Raw genomic sequence first — 27,763 nt, forward strand, 5'->3', positions numbered from 1 at the left:
AGATGAGAGACATCACCACCAAGCCACTCAACCAACGCTTCTCTTCCTTAGTTTAAATGTGGTGCCTGATCGCCGTGGTTACTGAGAGAGAGAACGACTGCAAGTAGGTAAGAGTTCATGCCAGAGAACATGATTGTTCTGTTTCCTAACTCTTGTTAGAATTCAATCCCTGCTCCAACATTAGCACATGAAAAAGAAACATTTATCATTCAATAAGTAAATAATAACTGAGCACTGATTATATACCAAAACCATTGAAGGTACTAAGGATGCAACAGTGAACAAAACAGAAAAGGTCTCTGTCTTCAGGGGGCTTATAGTCTAATGTAACCTGGAGAAAAAAAATTAACACGTAAATGTAAAACATACTTCAGGGAATGGAAAATTCTAAGAAGACAGGTAAAGAAGGGGAATGGATAAAAAGTGATGGAATGCACTATTTTAGGTAAGGTGACAGAGAAGGCTCTGGAGTAGAAGATCTTTACAAGAAGCCTGAATGAGTGAAACAGTGAGTTATATGCATATATGAGGGAGGAGCATTCCAGGCTGAGGACGGACAGGCTGTGGTAGGCACACACGTGAGGTATTCTACAACCACCTGAAAGGCTAATGTAGCTTAGATAAAGTGAACAAGAAGAGTGAACAAGAGGAAGATATAGTGATCTGTGGTAAAGAGTTCAGATTCTTCTCTGATTAAGATAGAAAGTCTTGCACAAGTTCAAGGAGGAAGTGTCTTGTTCTGATTTTGACTTTAGAAAGTTGATCTTGCCATTACGTGGAGAATGGACCATGCGAGAGCCAGAGGGAAGCTGGGCAGCCAGGTGGAGACTTTTGCAATATTGTCTGTAGTAGGTACTGATGGCTGGGACAGAGTGATCACAGCCATGAAGGTGGTTAGAGAGAAAATTGGGCCAGGAAGTTAAGATAAGAGTCAAGGATGACTCCAATTTTTGGACCAGGACAGGGAGGAGTCAAGATGGCGGAGAAGTAGCAGGCTGAGACTACCTCAATTTTTGGACCAGGACAATTAGAAAAATGGAGTTGCCCTTACTGAAATGGGGAATGTGGGCAGAAAACAAGTTTGTGTGTTGGGGAAATAATACTTCAGTTTGGGACTTGTCACACTTGGTTATTTCATTGGACAGCTGAATGGAATCAAGCAGTCACTTTGCTTCCCTAGCCAGATGTTGAGTAGAGCAGATTTAGACATGTACATTTTAGACACATCCACGTATTGGCAGAATTCAAAGCCATGTGTCTCCCTGTGTTCATCCAGGGAGTGAGTAGTGATAGGGATAGCATCAACCTTACAGACAGAGGATAAGACTTCTTCTTGTTCTTTTTGTTTTGTTTTGTTTTGTTTTGTTTCTGTGTCTCCTGTGCAAAGACCTTTAAAAAAATTCTCAAAGAAATAACTACAGTCTTAGAAATCCAGTAGGCATTAGGAAGATGCATGTCTTTGTAAATGGCAGTGACCATGGAGCAGAAATTATACTGTGATAATAACCAAAGTCCATCTTGTCTTCTAAGTATGTACTGTGTGTGGCAGAAGACACTCTAGATGGGATGGTTGCCATCCAGTCCCTCCCTTTCCAGAGTCTCATTTCCTCATTTCCATAATCTAGTGGTTGGATACTCTCAAAGTTTCCTTTGTTTCAAAAGTTGATTCTCCTACTTTGCTATTTATTTACTGCATTCTACAATGACAGATGGATAAAGCATTTTTATTGCAATCTATTTTCTATATATATATGCACACATACAAATATACATATATCCATGCAGAGAGAGAAATACAGTTTTGAGAACTAAATTTTGGCCTAAACAAATGCTTTTTCAGAATTCATATTCCATTTATTACTATTACATTAATACTGAAAATAGTTTTCTCCTCTTTTCATCTTCTGATTTTCTGGACATCAATGCTATCAGGGATAATCCAATTGATCAGTAGACTTGTGTTCATTAAACTGCTGCTGTGAATACAAGATTCCAGAAATTCCACTGTCAGTAGCTGTGTGCACTTTTTCTCCAAGATTTAGCAAGTGCTTTTCTTCTATAAGTTCTGACTTGTACAATATAAACTGTGCCATCTTTCATTTCATCAAATACTGTAAACACAGAATTAGATACGATGCCCAAAGGCAATGCTAAACTATGCAGGATTCATATTGAGTCATCAGGACAAGTTAGAGCATCACATTGTAATTCTCTACCCTAGCTCTTCCCCCAAGCATTAATACCAAGGTTTCCTAAGGTCACAGGGAGATGATGATAGAGGAATTTAGAGTTTGTCAAGTAAATTAAATCATAATGTTAAAAAATTTAAAACACCTGCAACCACAGTGTATTAATTCTTTTTAAACTCTTACCTTTTATGAAATATATTTTAGAAGAAGTGCATAAAATACAGTTTGTTTTAAAGGATTTCCTACAACAGAACATTTACATAAAAATCAGAAGGATTTTTTTTTATATTTAACCCATATCTTAGATTATTCAGTTTGACCCCCCACACTTATCCTCACAGTTATGCCATACATTTAACCAAAGGAGAAACTCTAAAAGGAATTCCAAATTCAATATACAATAAGAAATAAATGGGGGGAAGATATGTCACTTCCATACAATGGAATTATAAGAAGTCATTAAATACCAGACTTTGAAGACTGTTTAATGATACAGGAAAATGCTCCTGACAAATATTAAGTGAAAACTGTACCCAAAAAATATGATTTAAAATTTAGAAGAAACATGTATACTTCATATTAGTAGCTGTTTTAAAAGGCTAAAAGAAAATGTTTTCCCTCCAAATGACAGAATTTGTAGTTTATTTTTATTTTATTTTTATTATTTATTATAATAAGCATGTATTATTTTATGCTGAGGGAAATAACTTTTGGATGGGCCAGAAATGCAAAAATCATTCAACTATTAGAATTATGTTGCAAGCAATACTATGGATGTTGACTCTCATTTGCCTTTCCAATATTGCTGTAGTTTGATGATCACCTTAGTGCCTGAAAGCCAACAACTCTTCACTTATAGATAAATATGCCTTTATGAATGTTTCCACAGAACTCTATCTTGGATAGGTTCAGCCATCCTTTTCCATAGGCCTAAATAAGTTTTAACACTGTGAAAGAAAAAAAATTATTCAGTGACACTTGTTAAAGATGATAAAGAAGATTTTATTCAAGACAGACATCATGATGGTTGTAGGGACCATTGCAACAGCATCTTTCAGTGAGCGCAAGATTAGACTCAGATCTGAATGCAGCATGGATGAGTCATCACCTTAAGCTATCGCCAGGGAGTAGGGGAGGGGTCAGTGGATGAAAATTTACAAAGGGAGACATTTCAGGGGTAGTGGAATTCCGACTGAACTCATGTAACAAGACTCTTGCTGGAGGCAGTCCAGAGTGAGCAGGCATCACCTGGTGGATGATGGAAGAGAAAGAACCTCTCTTACATATCCAGGGTGAATAGACATGGTCTATGAGGGATTCCAGGTGAACAAACTTAGCAGTATTCTTGCTAAAATTGGACAATGCACAGATGAACATGGAAGTCCAAAAGTCAAGGCCTGGTTGAGAACTTCAAGGGAAACTGAATAGAGTTTGGTCAAGCAGAGAATCTTTGAGTTCTATCAGATGTAAGTGGTGTGAACTCCAGAACCCAGTTTATATCTCAACTAATTTGGATCAAATGATTTTCAAATCCAGAATATACAGATTAGATACCTGGTTTTAATTCATCCAGGTGGGAAGGCTGCTCTTCAGAAGCCTCAGACACTAAGGGAGTGGATGTGTAGTAACACTTCCCCATAATGCATATTTCACATTAATTCATAAAATAAGATATGTAGCAGGTGTCAATGGGATGTATTCATATGTAAGTATAAATATTGTTATATAGTTGTTAATTGAAGTGGAGATTAACCTTAAGATGCATTACCTCTGATTTGGCCTTTATTCTACGAGACTGGGAATAATTTCTGTGCCTAGTTATACTCAGGGGAAATCAAGTCTATACATTAAGATGTAAACAATCCAAATGCAGTAAGAGGAGGTAGGGGAGAGATTATACAGAGGCTAATTTAAATACCGAAAAGTGAAACATTTTTAGAAACCAAAATGTATATGCCCCCAAATTACTCTTTCTAGTTTCATTTTGCAAGACTTTGACACTAAATGAACATAAATTTAATCTTTCATTGCATTTATTGAACCATAGTCTTAAAGTATCTGTTTTATGATGGTGGTCTTCTTTTTTTTTTTTTTTTTTACATTTTAGTTGTCCCAAAGGCAAAAGCTGTATGTGTTTAATTTGAATCTGTCTTACTCGAAGTGATATCGCTTGATTGCAATTATAAAGATGATGGTTGTGATAACCCTGCTCTTGATTTTTAGAGAAGGCTCCAGAAAATCCAGCCCACAAGGGTAAAACACAGTGTCACTGAGACAACATATTATTAGCTCTCAAGAACCATGGTTTTTTTTCAGAAAGGCCCCAAATCATTGTAAAAGTACAGACAAAAGGAAGAGGTACTAACATATTCCCTCCAGGTGGCTTTTAGGCAACACATTAATTCTTGAACATGAATATAAATAAATAATAAATAAAACTGAATTCATCCCAATCTATCATACAACTTCTTTGACAACATAAAAGTCAAGCAAATAAATCAGAATAATAAGATTTTGACAAAACAAGACATTTATCTATTCCCAGAGAAACATATTGGTCACACAACTTATAAAGTGCCAATAGAGTTTCTCCATCCATCACCAAGATTCCATCTAATGACAGGGAAATAATTACCACACCTCTACCATGTCATGCAATCTTTTGATATGTCAGGAAGTGAAACAATGCATAAATGCAGACCTCAGTGTGTGGACAACACCTGTGGGTTGGGTAGAATTTTTTTTCCCATTAACAGCCTCTACATTCTCTCCTGAATAAGTGTTTAATATTTGTTAACAGCCTCTACATTCTCTCCTGAATAAGTGTTTAATATTTGTAATCCTTCTATAGCTTCAGGAAGGGAGGCAGAGCCTTCCATGAAAGAGAGAAGGTTTACCTTGGGCCTTTATACAAACAATCACAACCCTTTCCCCACTAACATGCCCCCCCCCGACCATGTTTCCTACTATGTTAAAATAATTCATATTCAGATTTAAAATCATTCAGATTCAGTTCCAACTCACTGGGTCTCTGCAGCTTAAAAATAGAATTTTCTCTAACCTGAAACCTGGACGCATCCATTAGCATTGAATTTGAATATTTGAATAAATGAATTGGGATCCTGTTCCCAAATTTTGCATTATATTTTTCACATATATATTTTTAAAATATGTATATGAGAGAGAAAAACCTGTCTAGAACTGGAAGAGCGAGAGTCAACTCAGACTGCAAACGCCACGAGGAGCCTTGCCAGTAATCAGGCAGGAAGGACACAGGTAAAGCCAGCTGTGGAATCAGCAGGAAACGCTGTCCCTCCCAAGGGCAGGCATAAAATGCACAACAACTCTTCTTGAGTGAACACTGCTTTGTCACCACTGATGCTCCCAGGCCTAGCATGCTATAACTCATCTATTACAGGGGGTACCAATTGCCCCGTGACCATACGTAATCCTTAGTTAATCTTCACTCACTTGCTGAGAAACAGCAAGGAATTTAGAGCTGATCTCCACCGGCTTCCATGGGACCCAGCTCAGAACTCTAGAGGGAGAACCCAAACCTTGTAAAAGGTACTTCCTCCTGTCAGGGTGTGTGGGTGGGTGCTTCTGAAGTCCCCTCCCCATGCCCCTCACCCCCTCACTCCCCAACCCCACAAATCAATCTATCAGATCTTCTCCAACCACAGGTTTGTCCCTAGGGATCTGTAACTCAATTAGATTTTCACAAATTGGAGGTTTCTACTGGGAGTTGCCTGAGCCCCTCAAGGCACCAAGACCGTAATAATGAGCACATCTGAGACACATTGAACCACACCTTATCGGGTCTGCTCTGACCACAACTGCAGGAGATTTCCACTGAACCAAGGGTCTGATAACCTCCTTGGCCCCATGTCAGGCTTCTTCTTGGTCTCCCAGGACTTAAAGGTAATAAATCTGATTCTGTCAGACTATAGTTTTTTTCCTGGTGGTCTAGAAAAAATATCATAGGCAGACAGGGAGACAGACAGACAGATAGAGTTGTTTTTTTCAGTTCAAAGATAAATTGTTTTTGCAGTTAAGCTACCTTGAAAGCACAGACTGAGATGTTTAACTTTCAAGTTTAATTACTCAATAATTTCCACTAACTTTAATGTAAGAATGGATATATTCTTTACAGACAGAAGAAATGAAGGAGTCTAGCAGTGGGTGTGTGAAGACCTCTTGGAGAATTCATTTTCAGAGAATAATTGTTTTGTTTTGCTTTTCCTGAGAAATTCTTGATCCCCTTCATTAAAATAATTTTACTGCTCTTTTATGATTATATGAGTGGTGCACCTCAGCCCCTTTAGTTACTAGATAACTTCTTTTTCTTTTTAACTTTTTTTTTTAAGATTTTATTTATTTGTTTGACAGGGAGAGAGAGCATGAGCAGGGAAACTGTACGGGGGAGAAGCAGGCTCCCAGCCGAACAGGGAGCCTGACGTGAGCCTCGATCCTAGGACCCTGGGATCTTACCCCGAGCCGAAGGCTGTCACCCAACCAACTGAGCCACCCAGGCGCAACCAGGCAAGAACAGAGGGGATTCGAGATGGTGAGTGGAATTTTCCCTCTCTCAAACCACAACGACCCAGGATTAGAAACCCCTGTACCTGCTACTTTAGGATCCAGTTTCATTCTACAACTGGCTGAAGCATGAAATGAACTAAAATAAACTGAGTTGAATGGAACTGAACTGAACTAAACTGAAGGGAAATAATGTGATTTCCAATACACTTGATTCCTTAAGGACAGAGCACCTACCTCATTTACCTTCAGGGGACCCAGCACAATGACCTACCCACTCAAGACTCTTAAGTGTGTGCCTGTTGGATTTTACTAGGAGCAATCTGTTCCTCTCTACCTAATCTACCCTGGTTTTACCAGGGCTGAAAATACCACTGAATTGCATTTAGGGAGAACTGTGAGTTCATTGCCAAAGCACATAACTTCATTCAACATACCTTTATTTCAGTCAGATGTGAGAACACAAAATTCAGGGAATAAGGCAGAAAGGAAATGAGGGATTTGAACAGGCTGAACACCAACTCTCCCCTGATTTACCTGGTTTCTCCTTCCTCATCCCATTAACCATTTCTTCTATTCCCATGCCCATCATTTTTCTCTTATCTGCTGGATGTTTACTCCATGCCAGGCACTGAGTTAAGCACTGTCCATGCATTGTCACACTGGATCTTCACAGCAGAATGCCAAATAACATCACTAACCAGAGAAGGAAAGAGACTCGCTCAAGGCCACCCCACCAGTCCATTTTGAGCCACATTCTTCTCAAGCCTAACCTCCAAATCTCTGAACTCATTATTTACTGCAGTGGTGCAATATAAAGTAGAGGCAATACTGTTAGTACACAAACTGGCAACTAAATAGAAACTCTTGAGAAGCCCAACACACTAGTCATCACTATTTCTATCTCCTCCTTCATGGTTCCCTCATCTTCTCCCTCACTGTCTAGAAGTTCTCCCAGCACCTGATGCCAACCCTGATCCTGCATCCATCTGCCCTCCTTTTGCCTTGTCCCACCCAGCTCAGGACTTGTTTAAAATTCTGGAAAGGGACACCTGGGTGGCTCAGTTGGTTAAGTGTCTGACTCTTGATTTTAGCTAAGGTCATGATCTCAGGGTTGTGGGATCAAACCCCACATCGCGTTCCATGCTGAGCACGGAGTCTGCTTGGGATTCTCTCTCTCCCTCTCCCTCCACCCCACCCCCTCTAAATAAATAATTTTTTTTAATTATATGGAGAAAACTACTTTGTTTGCATCAGCTCATATCATGTATCTGAGAGGACAGGCAGATAGATATTGAACCAGTAGCTTCCCTCCTCGTGTCTTGTTATGCTTAGGCATGATATATATAAATCAGCTAATATATTTATTAAAGATTTTTTTCTTAGATGTATAAACAACTCCCATACAAAGTTACATCTGAGTTTTACGACATTTTCGTCTGCCTTGGTTGCTGTTAACTGAGCACATTTCTATTTGTGAATCATCAGATAATGAATTTATATTTAGGAACAGAAAATCATTTCACTTGATAAGTATGCAGGTGTTGGTCTCCCAGAGCCCCAGATACCAGACACAGATGCTGAATATTCAGTTTCATGGCAGGATTCACTACTTGAAGATGCTCTGGGATCATCAGGTTTCCCGAAGACTCAATTTTCAAAATAACCATTACAATTTTCACATAGTGGATCAGCAAATCATTTTTTCATTATAAATCTCTTTTGTTGGGAAACAATTTCCTCAAATTCTAGGTAGTGCATTCACTTTAATGTTCTTCTTTTCTACAGAAATCCATTAAAAATAAATCCACAATCTTGGCAGATTTAGCAAAAAGATTAATGTCAGATTTCCTAAAAAAGAAAATTATTTGGGCAGAATTCTGACTGAATAGCATGTGTTTTTCTCTCTCTCTCTGTGTCTTCTTTGATTCTTTTATTCTGCTTTTAATTTTTTCGGTTTGGTTTTTGTTTTCATCAAAATTATAAATGCACATAGTTGAGTTAAATAGTTCTCTTAAACACAGCAGGAAGAACAATGGAGCTCTGGCGCCACTGTCCAACACTTATGTGTGTTTCCCACCCTCTCCTGACAACCATTTTCAATATACAGCTTTATTGTTACTGTTGTTCATAGTGCCCTGAATAACTCTTAAGTAACTTCTTTTTTTTTTTTAATTCTATTTATTTATTTGACAGACAGAGATCACAAGTAGGCAGAGAGGCGGGCAGAGAGAGAGGAAGGGAAGCAGGCCCCCTGCTGAGCAGAGAGCCTGATGTGGGGCTCGATCCCAGGACCCTGAGATCATGACCTGAGCCGAAGGCAAATGCTTAACTGACTGAGCCACCCAGACACCCCAATACTCCAGTGCTTAAGCCTCGTCTCAGAAGTTTCAAGCACATGCAGTACTCGTACTAAGTCATCTCGGGAGACATCACTTTCTGACCTCTTCTGGTCTGGACAGATTTCCTCCTGGGGCATCTCTCCAGCTGCCTCTTTCTTAACCTCTAATTTAAGATGAAAATCCTGTACTTGGATCCTATATCTTCCTCATTGTTGGTTTAGCTCATTTTTTGGTGGAGCATATTCTCAATAGCATCCTAAAAAAACATGTGTGTGGGAAGTAAGTTTTACAAAGCCTTGGTCTGAAACTATCGTTCTTCTTGATTGCAAATCATTTTCCCTTGGGGTACGTAAGGTATTACCACTGAGGTCTTGCTTTCAATGTTGTTTTTGAAGAGTCTACAGCTGCTCTGATTCCTGATCCTTTGTATGAGCTCCTCATCTGGAAGTTCCTGGGTACTTCCTTTTGCCCTCTTATTTGACCTTCACAATTAAGTGCTGGGCGTATTTCTATTTTTATAGATTATCCCATCCACTCACTGGCCCCTTCTCATCTACAAATTCATCTTTCATAATTCTGGATGATTTCTCAATTTTTCTGCTCTGAGAATTTTTTCTCCTCCCATTTCTTTTTTCTGTTATTCAGATGTTACAATTTACAGACTAAATCTTTAACTTCTGTGTTTTCCCTTTCTCTTTTATTCTCCTCTATCTCCTGTAAAATATTTAATATTTATTTCATATTCTCATTTCCTGGAGCTTCCTTTTTATTGTTGTTTGCTGATTATTCTGTTTATACAAAATCTGTTTTTAATGCATAGTTAGATATCTGCTTTCATCTTTGTTAAATTAAGAGCATTTTTTTCTTTTCCTCCAGGCAAAATCTTGGTTTTTCTCAGGTTACTTTTCTCTTTCAGCTTGCTTTGTTCACTTTTTTTTTTTTTAAGATTTTATTTATTTGACAGACAAAGATCACAAGTAGGCCGAGTGGCAGGCAGAGAGAGAGGACGATGCAGGCTCCCTGCCGAGCAGAGAGCCCAATGCGGGACTTGATCCCAGGACCCTGGAATCGTGACCTGAGCTGAAGGCAGAGGCTTTAATCTACTGAGCTACCCAGGCACCCCTTTGTTCACTTTCTTACTAGAAGCTTTTCTCAGATGACTAGTGATCTGAAGTGTTCACATTTAAAAAACAAAAATTGATTACAATTGCATGCTGATGAAAATTCTCAGCTGTGATCCATGACCTTTACTTAATGGAGATTTGGTGAAACTTTTTGTTTGGAAAGCCTGAGGACTGAGGTTTTTCCCCACTGGCTTAGTCAGATTGCTGAGTGAAGACTCTTCCAGTCTCTTGCTGGTGGTAATTCAAATTAGGATAACTTTAAAACAGCTTAATAAAGGGACTCTTTACAAAGATATAGGCTGTGTGTAAAGTGTATAAGGAAACCTCCAGGGAGAGTGCTAAACCTCCTGTTTATCCTACTTGTAGGCCCAAGGGATGAGAGAAGGAGGAGGTTGTTTAAGCACAGAAGGAAAAAGTCCTATTAAGAGGACAACTTCTGAGAAAATATGACCTTCAGTGAAGACAGGAAGTCATCCCAAGGGAACCTCATAGAGGGGAAACTTGGAGAATAAATGCTCTTACTTTCTTAACAACCTCCTGTCTCTGGTCAGGGCTCTCCATTGGCCAAACCCAATGGGAAACCAAAGAACAAAGGGGTCCATTAATTTAACCCATGTAGATTAGCCTCCTAGGGCTAAGGAAAAGTGGAAAGGGCTGGAGAATACATCTAGAGGGCACTTGAGAGATATCCAGCCCATCTCTAAGAAATAACCTCAATATTATGCTGTAGTGAGACATACCAGTCATTGGGTTTTGTTTGGAGGGGGAGGGAAATTCTGAGAGTCTAACTGTTCTTAAAGTGACTTCCCATCAACACTTCTACTTTGGGTCACACTTTTTTCTAGCATTATCTAGGCACAATTGGCAAATAAATATTGTATATATTTGAAGCATACATTTGATGATGTGATATATGTAGGCATTATGAAATGAGGCCCACAATCAATGTGATATATGCAGGCATTATGAAATGATGACAAGTTAGTTAACCTATCCATTATTCCACCTGTAGTTTTTGTGCATATGGTAAGAACACTTAAGACCCAATCTCTTAGCGTATTTCAAGTATATAATACAGTATTATTAAGTATGATAAACCCATGAACAATATGAGTATGACTACATGAGTCCATTTATGTGGATTTTTACAATACAGTGCCATAAATATATTTTCTTTTCCTTATGATTTTCTTAATAACATTTCCTTTTCTCTAGGTTACTTTATTATCAGAAGACAGTATATAATACAAATAGCATATAAAGTGTATGTTAATTGACCATTTATGTTATCAGTAAGGCTTCTGGTAATAGTAGACTATTAGCTACATTTTGGGGGAGTCAAAAGTTATACATGGATTTTCAACTGCAGGGGTCAGCACCCCAACCATTGTTAACTGTCAACATCATTCAGGGATCATCTGTATAGTCATTATGCTCACATAACATCCTTAGAACTTCTTCACCTTGTGCTTGAAAGTTTGTACCCTTTCACCAACATCTTCCACTGGCAACCACCATGCTGCTCTCTGCTTTTGTGAGTTTGACATTTTTAGATTTCATATATAAATGATATCATAAAATATTTGTCTCTGCTGGCTTATCTTGTTAAGCATAATGTCCTTCAGATTCATTCATGTTGTCACAAATGACAGTGTTTCCTTATTTTTTATGGCCAAATACTAATCCACTATTCACATATACCAAATTTTCTTTATCCATTTTCACTGATGAACACTTAGGTTGTTTCAATATCTTGGCTATTGTAAATAGTACTGCAGGGAACATGGGGGTGCAGCTATCTCTTTGAGCTCCTGATTTCATTCACTTTGAAATATATTCAGAAGTAAAACTGCTGCATCATATGGTGGTTTTAGTTTTAATTTTTGAAGAACCTTCTTATTGCATTCCATAGTGGCTAATTTATATTCCAATCAATAGAGCCTAAGTGTTCCCTTTCCTGTACACCCTCACCAACACTTGCTATGTCTTGGCTTTTTCATAAGTAGACATTCTAAAAGGTATGAGAGGATGTCGCATTCTGGTTTTGATTTGCATTCTCTGATTACTAGCAATATTGATCACATTTTCATATACCCACTGACCATATGTATGTCTTCTTTGGAAAAATGTGTATTCAGCTCCTTGGCCCATTTTTTTAATTGGGTTATTTGTTATTTTGCTGTTGAATAGTATGAGCTCTCTATATATTTTGGATTTAACTCCTTATCTGAGTAAATATTTTCTTCCATTTCATAGGTTGTCTTTTCATTATGTTAATGGCTTCTTTTTTCCTAAGTATTTTATTCTTTTTTATGATCTTGTGACTGGGAGTTGTTTTCTTAATTTCTTTTTTGGATACTTCGTTGTTAGTGTATAGAAATGCAATTGAGTTTTACATGTTGATTCCGTAATCTGCAACTTTACTGAATTCATTTATTCTACAAATTTTTTAGTGGAATTTGGGTTTTCTATATATTAGATCATATCATCTCCAAACACAGACAGTGTAGCTTCTTCCTTTCCGATTTGGATAGGAGTTGGGGACCTCCTATCGCACCATCTTGCTGATGTCATTCTTCTGCCACATTTAACCTTACTTCAAGATGTACCTGGTACTGTTAGCCTATCAGGGGTTTACCTTGGGAATCAGCTTTCTCAGACCCATCAGATAAAATACCACTCTCTTGTCTCCAACATTCTGTAATTTGATGATTATTTTTTTCATTCATCTCTTCTCCCTTGAACCCCTTTTTTAAAAAAAAGCCTGTAACTATCATCTACTGAGACTTGAGAAATGATCAGTGATTAATAGATATGTTCAATCTTCGACATTTTAAAACAGTTTTTAAAACATTCTCTAAATTCGGCAATTGGGAAGTTAGTGATAGCTTGAGAAAAAAACAGTTTCAGGAAATGGTTGGATGTATTGGTGAGGAGCGGGGAGAAGAGAAAAGGAGGCCATATTATAGTGAAGAGAGGAAAGTAATGGACAAGGCAGAAGTGGAGGTGATGAGATAGATTCTTTGGAAGGAATTTGGAAAGAAGAGTGGCAGTAGAGAGATTAGTGATGATTGATGTTAACTAGAAGGAGAAGACAGTGGGCCACAGAAGTTGCTAGTCTAAGGAATTTAGACTTTATTCTGAGGCAAGAAGATAGCCATGGAAAAGAAAATACATATGGACCTACATGTATATCACAATGATTAATTTATGAGACTGAAATGAGAAATTATTGAAATTATAAATCCCAATCTAGCTTGAGAAAATGACAGAAAAATGTTGTAGATTTATTTTCAGAAAAAAAAAAAAAACTCTGAACTTTCTGATCTGTATTACATGAGTAGCTCATTATCACCTGGAAATAAAGAGTATTTCAAAAGAAAGGAAAAAAAAAACCAACGTTCTCTACTATTTTTTAGGAGTTGTAACAAACCGAGGAAGCTTAGTTATGATGTCTGTAGTTCCCCCTAATAAGTACTTGGATGCTCTGGTTAGATGCAGTTGCACCAAAGGCCAGTAGTGTGAATGTGAATATGTGTCATGACCAAGGGGAAAATTACAAGTGAAGAAGCTCCTATGCAACCACCACCACAACAAAATAAATAATAATGCATTTGGGGGTTAGCAGTGGTAAAGGATGAATATCTATTTCTGAGATGAGCTGTGCTACATGCTGCAGGAAAAAACCTGCCAAGTAACTGCCTGCCATTATTTTTCAACCTTGTGATTTGATTGGAAAACCAAGGAAGACTACATTAAATCTAAAGTTCAGCTTCCCAGGGTCAGCGTGTGGGTCCAGAAAGTCTTCCGGAAAAGATATTTGCATTTATTTACCCTTTTCATACCTAACAACTAACAATCTGAAAAAGGCAAGTTTCAGCAAGTACTTGAAAATACCTTTAACTAGAGCAACACTATCTAGCGAATAACAGTATCTAGGCAATGGAGATAGTAGTTCCATTAATGTTTACTTTAGAATGCATCAGGGACAGCCGTCTTTATCCTAGACTTACTAAACTTTCCTTTCTGTTAATTAGGAAAGTGAGAGGATCATCAAGTTTAAATCAGGCTTCTTGTTCCCATCTTCAAGAGCTATTCGCTACAACCTACTCCTTTCATAATCAACTTCATTCAACTTTGTAGTACATAGTCTTGTTTGCAATCCTAAAGAATGAGCTTTTTGATCAGATTAGGAAATGTCTGATTGCTCTCAGCATGAACAAACAGTTACATTGCCTGCTTATATGGGGACTGGGGGCCTGAGTCCGTTCTCCAGTACATATGTATAATTAGAGATGAGATTCCAGGGAACCGTGAAAGCACATGAGGAAGTTGATCTTTAGCTGTCAACTACTGAATTGCAAAGAAATAACTCAACTGACTTACCTAGATCAGACTGGAGTGGCCCAAGCCCAGGGCACCAACAGGACCGCTCAAGACTTCACATTCTACAGTCACACTGACTTTAGCTCGAGCCTCCAATTTTCTGACTTTTCTATTTATCTGCAGACCAGTGATTTCAGTATCACTCAAGTTCTTTCCTTGTGTCTCCCAAATGTTATTAAAGTTGGACGTAGTTTTCTTAAGCATTTATGCTCCCAACTTTACTCCTCCTACAAAATACAAAATATGGGATAACATGGTAATAATGGAAAATATAGTCAGGTTTGCTTTCATGTGACATGTCTCTTAAAACCATCAATGCTATCCAAAACTGGGCAGTTAACACTACAGGGCTTATGGGGAAAGGGGTTGGAGGAATAGCAGTCAGAAACTTTGTCAGTGACACATTTAAAAAGATAGAAAATTAATTAAAACAGTACTACAATACTTCTCACTGGACACTGGTAAGAAATGCACCAGTACTGCAATGAATATGGTGCTTTATTGTTAAAAGACCAGCTGTTTGCTTGAGAAGGTGGGCATGACCAGTGTGGCAGCCCCTACGTATCTAAAGGTGGAGGAGGACAGCTGAAATGGGAGAGAAGCTTTAATAGCAGCTGTGGATGAGTGTGACTCAGGCCTCATGGTGAACTGACATCCCTGTAGATGTTTGAGGTGTGCATGTTGTGTGTTCACAATCAGCTGTGTCTGGCTGGTGCAAATTTTCTTCTTTCACCCCTTGCTTCTTGTGGACAAAACTGTGAACAAGCAACCGCAAAGTTCTTATGTTCCCATTGCTCCCTAATACCATGTTCTACCCATCACGTTGGAACAGGTTCAAGTTTTTGGAATAGGTCTCCTAGCAGAACTGAATGTAATGTCCTGCAGCCCATGCACATGAGGCTCGTCCCAGGCCCCCCCACCCCGACTTCCCTTCACTGTGATTCTGCCCACAAACTTATGACTCATGTGGCTGTCGCTGAATCCTCTTCTCAAATCTGCTGAGAGATGGTGAATAAGTCAGAGCTCCACAGAGTGAAAAAACAGAGAAAAGGCCACATGCCTTTCTTTTAATAATAATTGTCATCCGGTCATATTTTTTAACTAAAGTGAACTGACTAACCTCTAATTCCGTGAAGGAAAGAGCTATGTCTTTTCTCTCTTTCCCTCCACTAAATTGCACAGAGCTTGATACCTAGTGGTGCCCAGCAATGTCTGGAGATCACAGGAGTGTGTGTTCCACTAGAAAAACACCTATAGCATATCCCCTAATACCCCTAACATTCTGTTTGGAATTCTCTAATAGAAAAACTAGCTTAAAAAGGAATAAACTAACACAAGGAGAGTTGGTAGCAATGTCTTAACAATAAAAATATCTAACTCCATACATTATAAACTTCCACAGGAATATATTCTACTATTTTGTAAGATAAAAGTGTCCATCGACTGGTGAATAGATAAAGAAGACACAACACACACACACACACACACACACACACACACACACGATGGAATATTACTCAACCATAAAAAAGAACGAGATCTTGCCATTTGCATCCACATGGATGGAACTAGAGAGTAAAATACTAAGTGAAATAAATCACAGAAAGACAAATACCATATGATTTCACTCAAGTGTGCAATTCAAGAAACAAACAACAACAAAGAGGATAAAAAAAGACAAAGCAAAAGACAGTCTCTTGGCTCTAGAGAACAAACTAATGATTACCAGAGGGAAGAGGATGGGAAGATGGGTGAAGTAAGTAGAGGGGATTAAGAGTACACTTATTGTGATGATCACGGAGTAATATATAGGATTGTTGAATTACTATATTGTACACCTGAAACTAATGCAACACTGTATGTTAACTACATTGAAAATAAATTAAATTAAATTATTAAAATAAAATAAAAAGAAGGAGGAACACACAATCCTAAAAACATATGGCAAGGCCTAAGAAAGTGTCTATGCAAGTGACAGACTAAAATATCAGGCCCACCAGAAGCCCCTTTATTTCTTTTTCTGTGGCAGGAATTTATGGCCTAATGTTTCTACCACCAAAATTTGCAAAAAAATTAAGTTTTTGCTTGTACTGACTTGAGTCCCAAATCTTTATCAAATCCTTAAGAATCACAGAGCTACTTAGCTGCTTTGCAAGGATTTGAGAAGTTTGTGGCCGCCTCTAAGCTGGAAGAGAAAGCAAACTAGCTAAGCCAAGGAGATTTGCTGGAAAGAATGTTCTGTGGTATTCTTCATCTGAAGCAATAACTAGAAATTGCACATTCAGATGTTTCCTTCAAAAAACACCTATTTAGTTTGGTAACTAAGCTATCTAATTCTCTCTAGTTAGCAAAATTTACTCAGTCTCCTCGTTTTTAAAGATATTTCAAATGGGAAAATTCTTGGAGTCAGCATATTTTTACAAAATATGTAATTTAATTAATTTCAAAATAGTAAATGACCAATTTATATCTGATAAAGCCCATATGAAATTACAAGATCACAAAATAAAATTGCACACATTTGGAGAAATGTGATGATAAATATTTTGTAAAGACCAAAACTCTACTAAAAAATATCATGTCGGGGAGCCTGGGTGGCTCAATGGGTTAAAGTCTCTGCCCTGGGCTCAGGTCACGATCCCAGGGTTCTGGGAGCCCCGCATCGGGCTCTCTGCTCAGCAGGAAGCCTGCTTTCTCCTCTCTCTCTGCCTGCTCCTCTGCCTACTTGTGATCTCTGTCTGTCAAATAAATAAATAAAATCTTTAAAAAATATACCATGTCAAAGAAATTTGCAATAAAATCAATAAACTTCAAATCAGGATACATGCCCATTCTCATTTACCAATTTTAAGACTTATGAGGGCCATCAAATGCCTTTATTTATAAAAGAAATGACTGAATAAAACCAGTTGCACTAAACTCTGGATTCTAATTAAGATGTGAGAGATATGCAACGTACCATTCCCCAAAGGGTCAATATTATTTCAATGATCAAATATTTAATGGAGAATAAGAAAGTATAAGCAGGACCAAAGATCCCCTAAAAATATTGATCTAGTTTCAGTAAGGACTTGCACTTTGGAAAACAAAGCCACAAATTCTAAGACATTCTAGTTGTGTTGTATCAGAAGGGCAGGTATTCTGCCTTTGTTACTACCCAGCTTTTAAGTAAGAGAGCATTCATTTAATCATTCAATAGGAGGAATATAAGATTTAATACACAACTGTCTCTTTGCTATAAGGCATATGCATGGCATATTGTCTCTGCCTTCCAAAAGCTTATGAACTAAACAGGAAAAAATAAGATAATGCAATAATTAAATATTACCAAAAAATCTGTCTAAGAGACATCACAAAGCAACATATTGTTATTTACAAAGTGCATTATGACAATCTTCGTCTTTCTTTTGGAAAGGTATATATAAAATCTAATTATTTTTATTGTGAACCCAATGCCAAGCACTACATTATTGTGCTTGCACTATAATAAATATTAACTTATTACAATATGAGATTCAGAACGTAGCCAGACTTGGTAACACAAATAATTCAATAAAAGTAAAGAAATCCTTTGTCTCTGAGTCATAAAAACCCTACAAGGGATTCATATTTCTTTTGGCAAGATGAATTTTCAGAAGGCTTAATAAGGAATTACAAAATTGATTTTGAATAAAAGCAACACATATTTTAATGAAGTGATTAAGTGCTAATCACTGAGAAAATAAATGATTCAGCATTCCTTCAGATTTGCCTAAGAACTTGGCTGTTTGTGGCCAACAAGGAAAATTAGTTACAACACATATAATCACATGGGTTTGATCTGTTCATTCTCATCCCCTGTCTGTGTTTCTCCCAGATTTCTTTACTTTCATGATATCTTTTCCTCCCCACCAGCATTTCTATTGGCTTCAAAACTTTCTACCCCAGGACTCCTTCAAAACTGCTCTCAAAAAATCATTAATGACTTTCACGTTGCTACCTCCGATAATCAATTCTCAGTCATTGTACTGAGAATTGACCTCTGAGCAGCCTTTATCCTGGTTAATCACACCCTCCTATTTCATATACTCTCTTCCATGGGTAACACAGCCACTTGGTTCTTCCCCTACCTAGATGATCTCTACATTGGTTCCTCCTCTTTTCCCTACTTCTGAATGTGGATTACCCAAGGGCTCCATCTTTGACTTCTTTCCTATCTCCATTCACAACCTACTTGACCTCATCCATTGCCTAAGGTTCTACACATCATCCTTATACCTCCATCTGAGAATGTCTATCTCCAGTCAAAAACATTCTCCTGAACTCTAGACTTGAATATCCAACTGCCAACTTGATTCCTTCACTTTGATGTGTATGAGGCATCTCAAACCTAAAACATCCAAAACAGAACTCTTGATCTTTCCCACCTTCCACTCAAATCAGAGTCTTTATCATTTCCATCAATGGAAACCCCATCCTTCTAGTTTTTCGGCCCAAACACCACTGTTCCCTAACCTATCAGGAAATTTAAAAGGTGCTACTTTTAGAACCTACTTTAGATCCATCTAGAATCTGGCCACTTGTTGCTGCTTTTACAGCTACCTCTCTCTATCAAGCCATCATCAACTCTCATCTGGATTGTTGCAATTGCTCCAAAATAGGTTTCCTTGCTTTATCTTTGCTGCCTGTAATATATTCTCAAAGGAGTGGACGGAGTGCAATATACATAAGTCAGATCATGTCATTCGTCTACTTAAATGACCCGGCAATGCCTCCACATTTCATTCAGAATAAAGGTAAAATCTCAATCAATGGCCTTCAAGAGTTTACATATTAGGTTTCCTGGTTACTTGTCTTGCTTCATCACACACCATTCTCTTCCCGCCTCACTGGGCTTCAGTCACATTGGCCTCTTGGCCCCTGCTCCGATTTCACCATCTCAAGGACACCCATCCTGACCACTCTATTTAAAAAAAGAACCGGGGAGGTGAACCATGAGAGACTATGGACTCTGAAAAACAATCTGAGGGGTTTGAAGTGGGGGGGGGGGGTGGTGGGAGGTTGGGGTACCAGGTGGTGGGTATTATAGAGGGCACGGCTTGCATGGAGCACTGGGTGTGGTGAAAAAATAATGAATAATGTTTTTCTGAAAATAAATAAATTGGAAAAAAAAAAAAAGAACCTGTTTGCCACCCAACCCCCTTAAACTTTCCTGATGTTTTCTCTTTTCTACAATACTCATTACCTTCAAACATACTTTAAAAATGCATTTATTTATGTTCATTTTTATTGTCTCTTTTCTTGGGGATCTTTGTCTCTTTTGCCCAATGATTTACCTAGCACCTAATATAGTGCATAGCACAGTCTGCATTTCATTGATAATTGAGAAAAGAATGAGTAATTCAATTATTTCCCAGTGACTCAGATCAAGTCCTCTGGAATCATTTTCAATTCCTCACTTTCCCTAAGATCCACCCAACCCATCAGAAAGTCCTTGTCATTTCTGGCTTTGAAAAATATCTAGGATTTAACTACTTCTCACTCCACCTCTATTGCTCTGGTCTGGGGTCTCACTGTCTACAGTCAGTATTGACACAATAACATTCCACTTGGGTTCCCCACTTCCACACTTATTCTTTCTTAAGGTCTGTCTTCACAAAAGACCCAGAGAAACCTGCAAAATCCTTAACCATTTAATGTTGCTCTTCTCAAAATCCTTAAATGGTTCCCATCTCAGAATAAAATCCAAATCCTAACCTGAGTTAGTAAAGCTCTTAAGTTGGACCCTATCTATGCTCAAAATTTACTGCTTTCCACTTGCTCACTCCTCTCCAACAAAAATTGGCTTTCTATATGTTCCCTCAAAAGGCAAATTTAGTCCTGCATTAGAACCTTGTACTACTTCTTCCTTCCACATTTCAAATTTTCTCATGGCTCATTTTCTCCTTTCATCAGTGTCTCCCCTGGAATGATGTTAAAACCTCAAAATCTTCCCTGACCACCCTACATACAACAATCTATTCACTCATTTTCCATAATTCCTTTCTATTCTGCTTTGTTCAGCTTCATATGTACAGTACATACAGTGACATTATTCTATAGACATAGATTATATATTTGTTCATTGACTCTTTCCTCTAAAACACAATGCCCATGAATCAGGGATTTTGTTCTGTCCACTGTTCTCTCTCCAGTGCCTAGAATAGTTCCTGCACATAGTACACACTCAACAAACATTTACCAAATGAATGAGTGAATGAATTATCAAGAGATTTAACTTTTGAGCCAAATGAAAGAACAAAAGGAAATATTCTCTAATCTACTCAATTTTAATGTTAGTAAGTACTAAACTTCATTCAATAGATTGAGCTCTGGTCACCAGTATAAAATAGGAGGTTACTTGAAATAATCCATACCATTACTTGGTTTCCAAATTGTAGACAGACACAATTTAAGTTTTAGACATAAGGATGGCTAAGTCTTTTTATGAAAATCTGTGACTTCTTTCTAAATGGAATAACTCTGCTCTGTAAAACTGAAAATATTTTTATTCCCATCTATTCAACTATTACCTTATGTAGAAATTCAACTATGTAAGTTAATTGCTGAAGCAAGAGTGAATAATCCCAGAACAAGGCTTCGCTTGAGTTTAGAGTCACAAATCATAATCACTTGGATACAATCCCATCAGCCAGATGCTCAAACCAAAAAGAATTCTCTTTGAGGTTTCCCACACTACAAATTTTTACATTATAGGCAATGCTTTGCTGAGTATTTATGGCTAAAGTAGACAGACACACCCCTAAACACTTAGGAAGATTTTTTTTATCTATAAAACCAATATGTTATTTCCTGTAAATTTATCATCCATCTACCTAAGTCATAACCAGAAAAAACAGTGATAAGGAGAAAAAAATATGAGCAAAAATATGTCCTGACATATCAGATGATTGCTACTGTTGGTTTTATCTTGTTTTGGATTTAGGTTTTGTCTGTGTTGTAATAAATGTTGATTTCTGATAAAGTTTCACCAAATGTTGACTTTCTTCCCTCAGGTTTTATCTAAGTGCTAACCATGTGGAAATAATTACAATGTGCCATTATACATACATGAATTGTTTTATTAGTAGAGCATAGAAACATCTTTGAGAATTGGCTAAAGTCTCAACGATGGTGTATGCAGTAATCCCTGAGCTATTTGCTAAATATTTGAGCAAACAGAGCATTGTTTATTTAGTTCTCCTTAGCTCCCCATGTGCATTCTTGGAATGAGGTTGTAGGTTTTCTGTCTGATTTTAAGGGAAGCCACAACCAGAAAATCGTAAGCCTGAACTAGAGAAGCTGTACAATCATTCTTTAGAAAAAATTTTTTCTGATTCCTCACTTATATGCAACGACTTCCTGGCTCCACAGTATCTCCTGATCATCATTGTTTTGCCTTGTCTCACCCTTTTTACATGTGGGCACTAAACACTTCTAACGTTTTTAACCTCTGGAGACAATGGCCTTTGCTGGCTGGGGGATTCAAAAGACTTGAAGGTCATGAGTTCCAGAGTAAAATGATGTTCCCACAGCTGGGCCCAAGAGATCCCAGGCTTGTTGCTGATTGTTCCTTCCTACATTGTCATTCATAAACAATGATGTCCCAGTCCAAAATGTCAGAGGGCAACATTTTCTCCTCCAGTTCCTGTTTTGTTCCTTCTTATCCAAAGACAATCAGCACTTTCAGAAGCATGAAAATTAAGGATGGATGAACCTAAAAAATTTTCTAGTCCATCTCCCTTCCCAAAGCAGGATCACACCTTAATGATCTCAGGAGAATGGCAGCTTGGTACCAGAAGAGCTTGATAGCACCCGAAGATAGTCTCATTCTGACCTCTTCCAACACAACTGTTTCACAATCTGGGCTTCTTTCAAGGTATGTTCAACAGGAAAAAATGTTACAAAACTTTTCATGGGAAAAAAATCTTTGAGGCACATATTTAGCAACAGTACTCTACTATATTGTCTTAACTCATTCTCATCATTTAAAATGATAATTATTCAGCATGAAAATTGTGTTTGTGTGACAGACTCATTTTCAGTGTTTAGGGCCAGGCACTTTTTTAGGTTGTGCCAACTCATTTTTTGCAATTCAGTGTCCTTGAGCAGTTTTTAGTAAAACTGGGTCAATAATCAAGATGTCTGGAGCAGCAGGGGCAACTGGGTGGCTCAGTCAGTTAAGTGCCTGCCTTCTGCTCAGGTCATGATCCCAGGATCCTGGGACTGAGCCCTGCATAGGGCTCCTTCCTCAATGGGAAGCCTGCTTCTCCCTCTCCCACTCCCCTTCCTTATGTCCTCTCTCTCTCCGTGTCAAATAAGTAAATGATATCCTTAAAAAATAAAAAAAATGTTTGGAGCAGAAACATCAGAGAGGTTACAGGATGGTTTATAGATCAGAGTCTTTGCTCCTGCGCTTCCCAATTTACTTCTTAAAAAACAGAGAAAGAGAGAATTAAAATTTATACCAATACCACCAACACTAGTGGGCTATTTTCAGCTATCTTGTTTTTAATAATTTAATATTTTGTAATTATAGATACAGAGATACATGAATAAATTAAATAATTATCTTAACTTAGATATCAAATTACTTTTTAAATTTTGAATCAATCCTTTATTTTGAGGGGAAAATTTGGGGAGAAATCTAATTAAGTCATTTGATTACTACCTAGGGAAATTTCAAATAATAATATATAATAAATGCCTCCAAGGTTTTAGAAATCACAATACATTAGATTCTAATTCATTTAAATTTCAGTTTTCCTTCTTCTCTGGATATAATATTTAGAACACGATTAACTTAACCAAGATCTATTCCCTCCTATATCATATTAATGTAAAAAATAGGTACTTAATAAACTCTGCAAGGATTAAAAATTAAGAATGGAGCTTTGTAACTCTCATGTGTACTGAAGACACAATACCATTTAAAGCTTATAAAGTTTGTTTGAAATAGATTTTCTTCCATTTCAGAAAGACCTGGTCCTTTTGTCTGGCTTCCCTGTAAGCCCATTGAGTTTAAAATATAATAATTTTATTACATACACCACAGTTTTGGGTCTACTGGATCAGGTTTTCCTTAAGAAAAAAAAATATATATATATACATATGACTCTTTAAATATTCAGATTCAGGTCTTTTTTAATTTATGGAAAATTTTCTTGAATTATAGTTTGATTTTTGTAATTCAATGACTCTCTCTTTTTTTTTTTATCCTGCTCTGCTATATAGTATATTAAATTTACATTATCACATATCGGCAGACTGTAATATTTGGGAATGCTTATTCTGTATGAGACTCTGAACCATTTTACATATGTTATTATATGAACATATATGCTACATATTTACAACCCCATGAGATAGGCATTAATATTCTTATTTTTACAGCTGATGACCAAGGTCAGAGATAGTAGGTGGCAGAGCTAAAATCTGAACCATATTTTTTTCCTTTACGAACCACATATTTTCCAATGTATCATCATCACAAACAAAAGGTGGACATACACAAATTATGTAATTACATAGAAAGGAATATATATATAGTTTTCTCTCATATACTGAGCATTTTAGATGCTCAATTGTCTGAATACAAAGCAATGTAAAAATTTTTAAATGGTCAATCTAAGCAGGTTTTTTTAATGCTGCCCTTTGATCATTCCTTTATTATAGACACAGCTATGACAACATCCGTTTAAGCTAGAAATTCCATTTCAGAGATAAAAAGAAATGATGTAAAACAGTAGTTTTCTTAACTACAGAATCGGATGTCTCTGTCAAGTCACAAGCACCCTACACTTTTATTGTAATGTACAAAATTCTCCCAGGGAACCTCTCTGTTGACCTTTCATAGTAACTTACTTTAAAAGAGAAAATGCAACCAGTTCCAGATATATGAGTGAGAAAAAAAATTTTTAAACATTTTTTATTATTTCAGAGAGAATGAAAATGAGAGAGATCACAGAGGGCAAGGGAGAAGCAGACTCTTTACTGAGCAGGGAGCCTGACGCAGGGCTCGATCCCATCATGGCCTGAGCAGAAGGTAGACACTTAACTGACTAAGCCACCCAGGTGCCCCAGAAAAAATGTTTACATGTGCCTAGTCGTTGTCTTCTACAAATGACAAAAATTGAGATCCAGAGAATTGAAGGTAGGTGGAATAACTAGTTCAATTCTGAGCTGGGGCTTCACTGAGTACTTGAAACAGTCCCAAATAAGAGAAGGGAGAATAACTCCTGTTAACAGGAGTTTGGTATAATTTTGGATTATTGTCACCTTACAAGATGATTTCCTTTCTTAAATTTTGACCTTCACAACTGGGACTGAATAAAGGAACTACGACTCAGTGGAGTACCTGCCAAACCTTCTGTGGTTATTGTTTTAACAACAGATTTTTAGTGCTTGGAAGACTCTTGCTTTGACCTTTCAGATAGAAGCAAGCAATGGATGTAGGGCTAAGTCAGCCCACACAGTTCACTAGTGGGTGTCCCAGTGATTTGTTCAGACCATTATACTATCCCTTTATTAATGGGACCCAACTGTAATATAGCACACACCCAGACAGAAAACTGCATTACGACAGTATTCACTGAAGCAGTAGAGAATCTGAGTGTTCATTATTGAATGAGATGATAGTTAACCAATCTAATTTTAGCAAACTTCAATATTATTTAATGACTTCTGTTATCGACTTCCCACATCTTCCCATAGGTAATAGGTTCTCTTTGTTTCGATATGTGTGTCATTCTTTCTGTTTTTAAAGCATTCGTTTACTAATTCTTCTCTTTTTAGTATATACTCTTCTCAATCCAGTCTAGTATGAAATGAGGCTGCTTCCATTTTTGGGATATATAATATAAACCACAGACATTTTTCCTTTTCTTTGTGCATGATTCAGACTTTAAGTACTTGGAGTTTAAAAAGATCATTCTAGGGGCCCCTGGATGGCTCTGTCAGTCGAGTGTCAGACTCTTGATTTTGGCTCAGGTCATGCATGCTGGGTCGTGAGATAGAGCCCTAGTTTGGGCTCTGTGCTCATCATGAAGTCTGAGGGTCCCTCTACCTCTTCTCCACCCCCATTAGCACACACTCTCTCTCAGATAAGTAATTAAATAAAATCTAAAGTAAAAAAAAAAAAAATCATGCTGGCCACCAAGTGGAGTATAGATACAAGGGAAGCAGCATTGGAAGATCAGCATATAATCTGCATGAAACAGAGGTAGTTTGGCCCAAGGTGATGGTAAAGGAAAGAAATAAAAATTTGCCAATTTCTTTCTTTTTTTTTTTTGATGAGGTAACTGTAGAGCTCACTGAGGCATGGGTGAAATAGAAAAAATAATCAAGGATAGTATCTAAACCTCTGGCTCAAGCAATTGCTAGAAAATAATGCATTTTTCTGTGATAGATAGGGTTATAATAAAAATAGGTTTGGTAAAAAGGAAAAATCTAGGACTTCATTTTGGGCACATTAAGTTTAAGAATCCTATTATGCGGGACGCCTGCGTGGTGCAGTTGGTTAAGCAGCTGCCTTTAGCTCAAGTCATGATCCCAGCGTCCTGGGATCGAGCCCCACATCGGGCTCCTTGCCTGGCAGGGAGCCTGCTTCTCCCTCTCCCTACCTCTCTGTCTGCCTGTGCTCACTCTCGTTCCTCTCTCTCTGACAAATAAATAAATAAAATCTTAAAAAAAAAAAAAAAAAAAGAATCCTATTATGCTCTACAGGAAGATATCAGGTAGGTAGAAGCAACAGAAATGAAGTCCTCACTGAAAGTAAATTTGGGAGTTTTCAGCATATATGTGATATTTTAAGTCCAGAGGAATGGATATAATTAAGGTAAAGAAGAGAAGAGAGCCCCGAAACCAGCCCCGATGAGCTTCGACATTTGGAAGTTGGGGAGAAGAGCAATCGGGGACAAGGAAAACTGTGAGAACGTCGCCTCAAGGAAGACCAGAGCGATGTTCCGGAAACAAGGAAATGCTCAGCTGTGTTACGTTCTGCTGTGAGTTCAAGAACGATATAGAGAAATGAGTGAACCAGCCAGGTGACATAACATTAATTAGTGACATTGATAAGAGCAATTACGGTGGAGTGGTAGCGCAGAATTAACACTGGTAAGGGATAAGTTGTGAAGGAGGGGTGGAAGCCTGATGAGCTGTCAACACTCTTGAAAGAACTATCACTGTGGCCAGAAACAGAGAAATGTGACTGGCCAAACAAGGGAAGGCCTTTCAGTTTGGGTCTAAATTTTACTAAATTTTACTGCCACCCAGTGCGGAGGTCCTTGTCCTTTATGACACTCACGTATTCTTCCAATTTCTTCCTTGGCTGCAACTAGCGGGGGGATTTACCATTTATTCATTTCATTTCAGCTGTATACTTTAAGCAACAAATCTCCTAATGAATGGGCTGTTGCTGATTTTTTCTTTTTCCTTTACTGAAGAATGATGGGTTATTTTTCTACTGTATTAAATAATAATGCTAATACTAATTAAATCCTATTGCAGCATTATTCTAAGAGTTTTGCCTCTTTTTTTTTAGATTTTATTTATTTATTTGACAGACAGAGATCACAAGTAGGCAGAGAGGCAGGCAGAGAGAGGAGGAAGCAGGATCCCTGCAGAGCAGAGAGCCCGATGCAGGGCTCGACCCTGAGACCATGACCTGAGCCGAAGGCAGTGGCTTAACCCACTGAGCCACCCAGGCGCCCCGAGTTTTACCTTTATTTATTCAGTGAAGTCTCACAGCAACACTAAAAGGACAGGAACAATTATTATCCCCATTGTAAAGATGGAGAAACTGAAGCTTAAATAAGGTTGAGTAACCTGGCATGATTAAAAAATTTTTAAGTGGTAAAGCCACTTACTCCAAAATCCACATGTAAACCCAATGGGTTTTATACTTATTTTTTAAATAGAGGGATTATTTTAAATACTAAATTCGGTGGCACCCAATACTCACAAAAAGAAGGGGCTGTGGCCTGGAGAGACCTCCTCCTACTTGATTCCTCTCTCTCCTCCTTCCTCTTCTGAGGCAGCCCCTGACGAGATTCCATGGAAACTCCGAGATAATTGACCTCACATCTGGATTTCACTCACGTAGCCTCTGCTCATATAATCACATGTAATATTTTGATTTGTATTTATATAAATCAATTTAGCATGA

This window comes from Neovison vison, chromosome 12, assembly GCF_020171115.1.
Source record: "Neovison vison isolate M4711 chromosome 12, ASM_NN_V1, whole genome shotgun sequence".
Taxonomy (NCBI): Eukaryota; Metazoa; Chordata; class Mammalia; order Carnivora; family Mustelidae; genus Neogale; species Neogale vison.